Source organism: Palaemon carinicauda, chromosome 2, assembly GCF_036898095.1.
Source record: "Palaemon carinicauda isolate YSFRI2023 chromosome 2, ASM3689809v2, whole genome shotgun sequence".
NCBI classification, from domain to species: domain Eukaryota; kingdom Metazoa; phylum Arthropoda; class Malacostraca; order Decapoda; family Palaemonidae; genus Palaemon; species Palaemon carinicauda.
The window spans coordinates 126,800,773-126,807,363 of NC_090726.1; positions in this window are offsets into that span (position 1 = coordinate 126,800,773).

Here is a 6,591-nt window from a genome sequence, read left to right on the forward strand (position 1 = left end):
TCGTCGACGGATATTTTGTTGACGAACGTTTCGTCGAAGAACATTATCATCTTCCGACGATTCGTCGAAGATAAGTTTCCTCAAATGTTTGTTTTACTGACAGAATGCTATATTTTACTTCAAAGGTTTTTGTCATCGTTTTTTTAAAAAAAACGTAATTACTCAATGTTTTTCTTTTCTCTTATAATTTCATTTTTCATGTGAGTATCTCCCAATTATATTTCTATAGTGTTTTACCAACACCTCACACAGTGCTACAAAAACCTAATCTGTTGTTATTTTCCTTCTTTTTTTTTACTTCACGTGTTTTTTTAAAGAAAATTTAACATATTTGAAATAAATCGCATTAAATAAAACTATCAAAGATTTTAATTTTGGGAGATTAAAAGTGCTTTCATTAGATTTATGGAAATAGCTGTAAAACTTACAAATTGTCTGCAATATGGTTTTAGCTATTACCCTCCACAAAAAAATCCACCTGAAAACACAATAAAACTTAGATATATGTAATGTCTTCCACAGTTTGTAGTCTTCTTTACGTTTTCGTAGTTATCCCTGAGCTCTTTCAACTTTGCATTAACAAATCCGTATTTTTGGGCTCAAGCCATGTCGTCCGGATGGAAGGTTCCTAATAATAGCTTCCAAGGGATATATGAACTACAATGATATTCCCAGAGAATTTACCTTTAGGTCTCCAGAATTCTAACTCCTGGCGCGAATATCCTTAAAATTCTCTTAAAGATATTGCATAAATCAGGGGACGTATATCTTGATACGACGTATAGCGATCTTCATCCCCAAATAGCGTTTTCGCCTCGAGGGGGAAGAGTGGCAATTTTGGAAGGGGAGCCGTTATCAAGGTTACCCTATTTCCCATACTACTATTGAGTATCAAGATGGCGCCATATTCAAGATGGCGGCCATTCCTTGTAGCATTGAGCATGGTGCTACAGATATAGTAGTTTTGCTAGGGATTCTGCGAAGGCCTTTTCTATAGAAAAGGAGGGTGGGTCCATCAGGACGACATGGCTATCTCACCAAAAAATAGATTTTTCTCTTCGCTCAATATCCGTTTTTTTGGCTCAAGCCATGTCGTCCTGATGGAAGTTTACTAGAGAATTACTAGAAAATACTGTATGTGTATTTTCATCGGTGCCTTAACCTTGGGACAATTTTTCTATGGTCATCTGGACCATTAGGACAAAGGACGTTACCGTTATCCGTCATTACTACTAATCACAGACAATGTTGTGCTTCCTGTCCCCTACAGGGAAGAGTCATACTAGACGGTAGAAAAGGGGCCTCAAGATTAGCATATATTGTATGAACAAACATAAGTATCCACCAGACATACAAACGGTATCACGGTTTGTATATATTGTCGGAACAATATCAGTGTCAACTCTATCCATTGTTTGTAAGCCTACAATGATATGAGGTTTACTTAAATAAATAAGTAAGAGAACTCTGGTATATTTAATGTGCAAATTGCAGGGCGAGAAAGGACGCAATTACATTCTAATAGACATTTATTTAAAATAAATAACTAAATGGAATAACGAGTGAAACGAATGTAACATGTTAAAGGAATTATACGTGCAACGTATACAGAAAATATCTTTCCCTCCCTGAAAGGGATGAAACGATGAGTGCCACTCTAAAACTGAACGATTTTGATAAATTTTACCAATATAAATTCTGTAAATGTTGTATACTATCAACACTGTGTACGGCACAAGTGTTATCTGTATAATTCCACACCTGAGGTTTTGAACAGACTTAGTGTCACCATGGTGACACTCACTTAAAAGGTATCACACTGGAAGTATCAACACCTTTTCACCCTAATTAATAGTCCCAATCAATTAACTGTTCATCGCAGCACTAGACAACAGGTTTTAATTCACTACCTGCCGCCACCACATAATGCTTCAGTTCATGGATTTGCTTAGCGTAGTGTTTATAGAACACTCTGGATGATTTTCATCCAGTATATGAGTGAAGACGCTCAAAGTCCATATACTGAAAAAAGTTCAGTGATGAAGCAATTTTCCTCGGATCATGACCCGCGGGTGTACTGTCAGGATCTGCTCTGCGAATGAAGTAGGTGAGCTTCGCCCTCAGTTGTTTTAGGGATAAGTTTGATCCTGAGGTTTCTCCTTTGAAGAGCTGTCCTCTCCTGAAGTCTGAAGTTCTACGAAGATGGACCTTTAGACACTCTACTGGACATAGAGAGACATCTTCCTTCAGAGGGCAGATTCTCCAGGGACCCCATCTTTTAGTGGGTAGTTCGTTCTTGGCCAGAAAGGTTGGATCAGGAAAGAGATTCTGTTCTCCCACTTCTGTGAATTGAATGTGGCCTTCATTTCTTGATAGGGCTACTATTTCACTTACTCTAGCCCTTGAGGCTATAGCGAACAGGAAAATAACCTTCTGGGTTAGATCCTTGAGAGAACAATCTTCATTGTTCACAGATGAGGCATAATGTAGGACTTTGTCCAAAGACCATGAGATGGGCTTCGGAGGAGCTGCAGGCCTAAGCCTAGCGCATGCCTTCGGGATCTTATTAAGATTTCATTCGTCAGATCCACTTGAAAGGCATATAGAAGAGGTCTAGTCAAGGCTGACTTACACGTAGTTATCGTATTAGCTGCCAGACCTTGATTATGAAGGTGGATAAAGAAGGACAGACAGAAGTTTATTGAAATTTCTTTCAGTCCTTTTGCTTTAACAAAAGCAACCCATTTTTTCCAAGACGATTCATATTGTCTTCTAGTTGACTTAGACTTGTATTCTTCGAGGAAGTCTTTATTGCCTTCTGAAATCACAAATCTTTTCTTAACCGCTAGGGCGAGAAAATCATGAAATGAGGGTTTTCGGCTCTCTGTGATGAATCGAAGACAATTAACTTCTGAACCCTCTGAGATAGTGCTGGATTCAGTACAAGGGCCAGCCTCAGCCTCAGTTCCCTCACTAGAGGGAACCAGTTGCTCTTTGACTATTTGGGAGCCACTAGAGCTGCCTATCTTTGGAAGGATCTCAGCATGTTGAGGACCTTCAGCAGGAGATTGGATGGAAGGAACAGGAATTTCCGGGTCCATCTGTTCCACACTAGAGACATGAAGTCCGTTATCTCCTCTAGAGGGTCCTCGCATGGGGCTACATATCGCAGTAGTTTCTTGATGACGCTCGTCACGAAGAGGTCGATCTGCAGTTCCGGGACTTGTTCCAATCTGGAAGAGAATGGGTCTGCGTCTGTGAACCATTCTGACTCTATCGGCTTGAGCCTGAGTAGAGTATCCGCTGTCACATTGCAGATCATTTGTACGTAAACTGCTGATAGTCGCCATCTCTTTAGGTAAGGGATGGCTAACATCACCTAGATTATATGGGACGATCTTGAGCCTTGTCAGTTCAGACATCTCACTATCGCTTCCCTGTTCCAGATCAGCCTGAGGAGGCCTGATCTGCGTGGAGAGAGTAACCCTAACATCAACAGGACTGCCATAGCTTCCATAAAGTAAATGAGAAGGGCCTTGAGTAGAAATGACCAAATCCCTTGGGCTTTCCTCTGATGGGAGTGAACTCCCCATTCTTCCGTCGAGGCATCCATGCGGATGATCTTCGATAGTCGAGGTAGTTGCAAGGGCACGGTCCTCATTAGGGTTTTGGCCTTCGACCATGGGTTGAGAAGCGATCAAGGTAAGACCGATATCGGTCATTTTAGATCTCTTCGAGCGTTTGATGCGTATCTTCTCCAGACTCCTGACGCATCTTTCAGCTGTGCTCTTAGCACTGGGTCTGACACTGCTGCAAACTGGAGAGAGTTCAGTACTCTTACCTGTTAGCGTCTTGAAATCCTGACGGATTACAGTAGTCTCTTGAACGACCCTGCCATCTCCTTCATCCCTAAGGGAAAGGAGAAACAGTGTGACCTCATGTTCCAATGGTTTTCCAGCCATTGAAACCTTTGAGCTGGAAAGAGTCGAGATTTCTTGAAGTTGATTTTGCATCCCCGATGTTCCAGGAACAGGGTTACTTCTTTGGATGCTAGCAGACTAGCTGCTTTGGGTGCTGCCCGCACCAGCCATTCATCCAGATACTTTGTTACCTGAACAGTTCCTAGGCATGGTTATTGCACGACTGCGTCCGCCAATTTCGTGAAGATACTTGGGACTGTGTTTAGTCCGAAGAGTATAGCTCTTAGGACATACTTTATCTTCTGTAACTTGAATCCTAGGTAGGAGGAGAGGGAGTGACTGACTAGAAGCTGCCAATAGGCACCTATCAGGTCTATCAAGACTGTGAACGCCCCTTTTTGTAATAAGGTCCATATGTGTAGAAGGATTAACATCCTGAACATGCTGTTTCTTTTGAACTTGTTGAGTGGCGACAAGTCCAGAATGACTGAGTTTTCTTGAGTCCTTCTTAGGAACACAAAACAGCCTTCCCTGGAATTCGATGGACTTTGCTTTCCTTATAACCTGTATGCTCTAGATCTATATGGTATACTCTTCTAATACGGGGTTGGAGTGTTGGAAGAGTTGAGGAAATGGTGGTGGAGGCATGTTTAGTTTCCATCCTAGTCCAATCTTGATTAGGCCTTGTGCCCAAGGATCGAAGGTCCAACAATCCTATTGGAGCCTCCCTCCTACCAGAAGCGACTCTGCTTCGACAGATCAGAAGGTTTACCTCCTCAATCGCCTGCCTGTGGCACCCCGGTCATAGAAACTGTAGGATGTTGAACAGACCAAGGAAAAAGTCTAGACTTTTTCGTCTTCCTTTTAGGTTGGGGACCCACATCCGGGAAAAGACTTCCTCTTTGAAGAGATGCCCCACTTCCTAGAGAAGGTTCCTATTCTCCATGGTGGCTTTCTCGATTACCTCCTTGACTACCTCGTTTGGAAAGAGGTCTTTACCCCAGATGTTGGAAGATACCAGCTTCCTGGGTTCATGTTTCACTGTTGTAGCAGCGAACACGAACTCCCTATATTAGTGTGCTACTGTTATTAACACACATTGAGCATGTGTTGTTTGAGATGTTGAGTCTTGAAATAAAGTCAAGCATGTTAACTTTAAAATGGTTTATTCTTTAAAAACAACAGTGTTAACATCTCCATCACAGGAGTATAGCTGGTTTGGTCGGATGACCAATTCAGGTGAAGTATAGATAAGAACTGCCTAAAATATCGATATCACAGATATCGTATATTTAGTTATCTCAGCATTTAAACACAATATGTAAACTTTACATTAGTCTAGGAAGACACCTGCATCCGGTGGCGACACATCTTTCACACGGTATGCATTTGCGTTTATGCTTCATAAAAATGTTACATTGCTGAGAGATGCAAAATGCATCCTGTTATGATTTTGTCTGACTACAGCAAATCTCACGCTAGCTTCTTCTTTCACAATGACATATTACGTCATATGTTTTAAACATGTAATAACTAACTATTACATCAGCTCGGCCAGCTATCTCAATTTTTTTTTTTTTTTTAAATTTAACAACACACCAAAATATGTTTACTAGGAGTGTGACTGGATATATGTATCATTCTTTGTTTAATTTTAGCCATAAGCAAATGAGGACGAATGTTCAAATAGGCATTTTATAAAAAAATAATAACAATAATGCATATGAAAAGATATTACCAAAGCAAAGAAAAAAATGCATGGTAAATACAGATAATATATGGTACATTGCTAGCAAATGATTATATGGTACCAAAAAAAATACTGATATACATATGATTCGGTAACTTGTTAAAGAATAATTGTTACCTTTGTCAGAAACATAGATTAACACATTATGGTAATTAATAAATATATTTGTTACCTTGATAAAGATTCAATTTTAGTGCACAAACACGAATTCCTGGTACGTACACGTACCACGGTTTCGTACATATATATATTTATATATAGGGCTTATATATTTTATTAGATGCCCATAGATTAAGCCGGAATGGCTTATATATTTTATTAGATGTCGAGAGAAAAAAATGATTTATTTTTTAAATGTTTTTTAAATGTATTTTTAAAAATGCAAATGTTCTATAGTCTCTTCAATTACATATTACTAGCGTACTAACTGCTTTTCGTACACACGCTATTCCCAGACAATTTTACTCCTTTTAGCGAATGAAGTGGCCACTTTCAAACGGCTTTAAATTGAATTAAATAAGGAGTTTTATCTGGACATGGCAAAACGTTCTGTTTTAGCTGCAAACTGTTCCTTAACCTACGCCAAACAAGGATGTTAACGGCGATAAATATCATCACCATCACAACTGTTCCTGCTAGTAGTATGGGGTGAAGAAGTTCTTTATAAGTCGGTGACAGGTGGTCCATCTCGGTCAATTTCATCAACCGCTTGGCTACCTGTTTGTTGTATGGGAGAGGTAGTGATGGCATTGTAGTCGTCCACGTGAAGTTCGCGAAGTAGGCTCGTTCTCTGATGATGGTCTTGATCCCGGTCACCATGGAATTAGGGGAAGTCCCGATACAACCATCTGCTGCAACGAAGATTTTGGAATAGGACGTGGATCCGTCCGGGCATGATACATTGAAGCCGTCCTTGTCGTA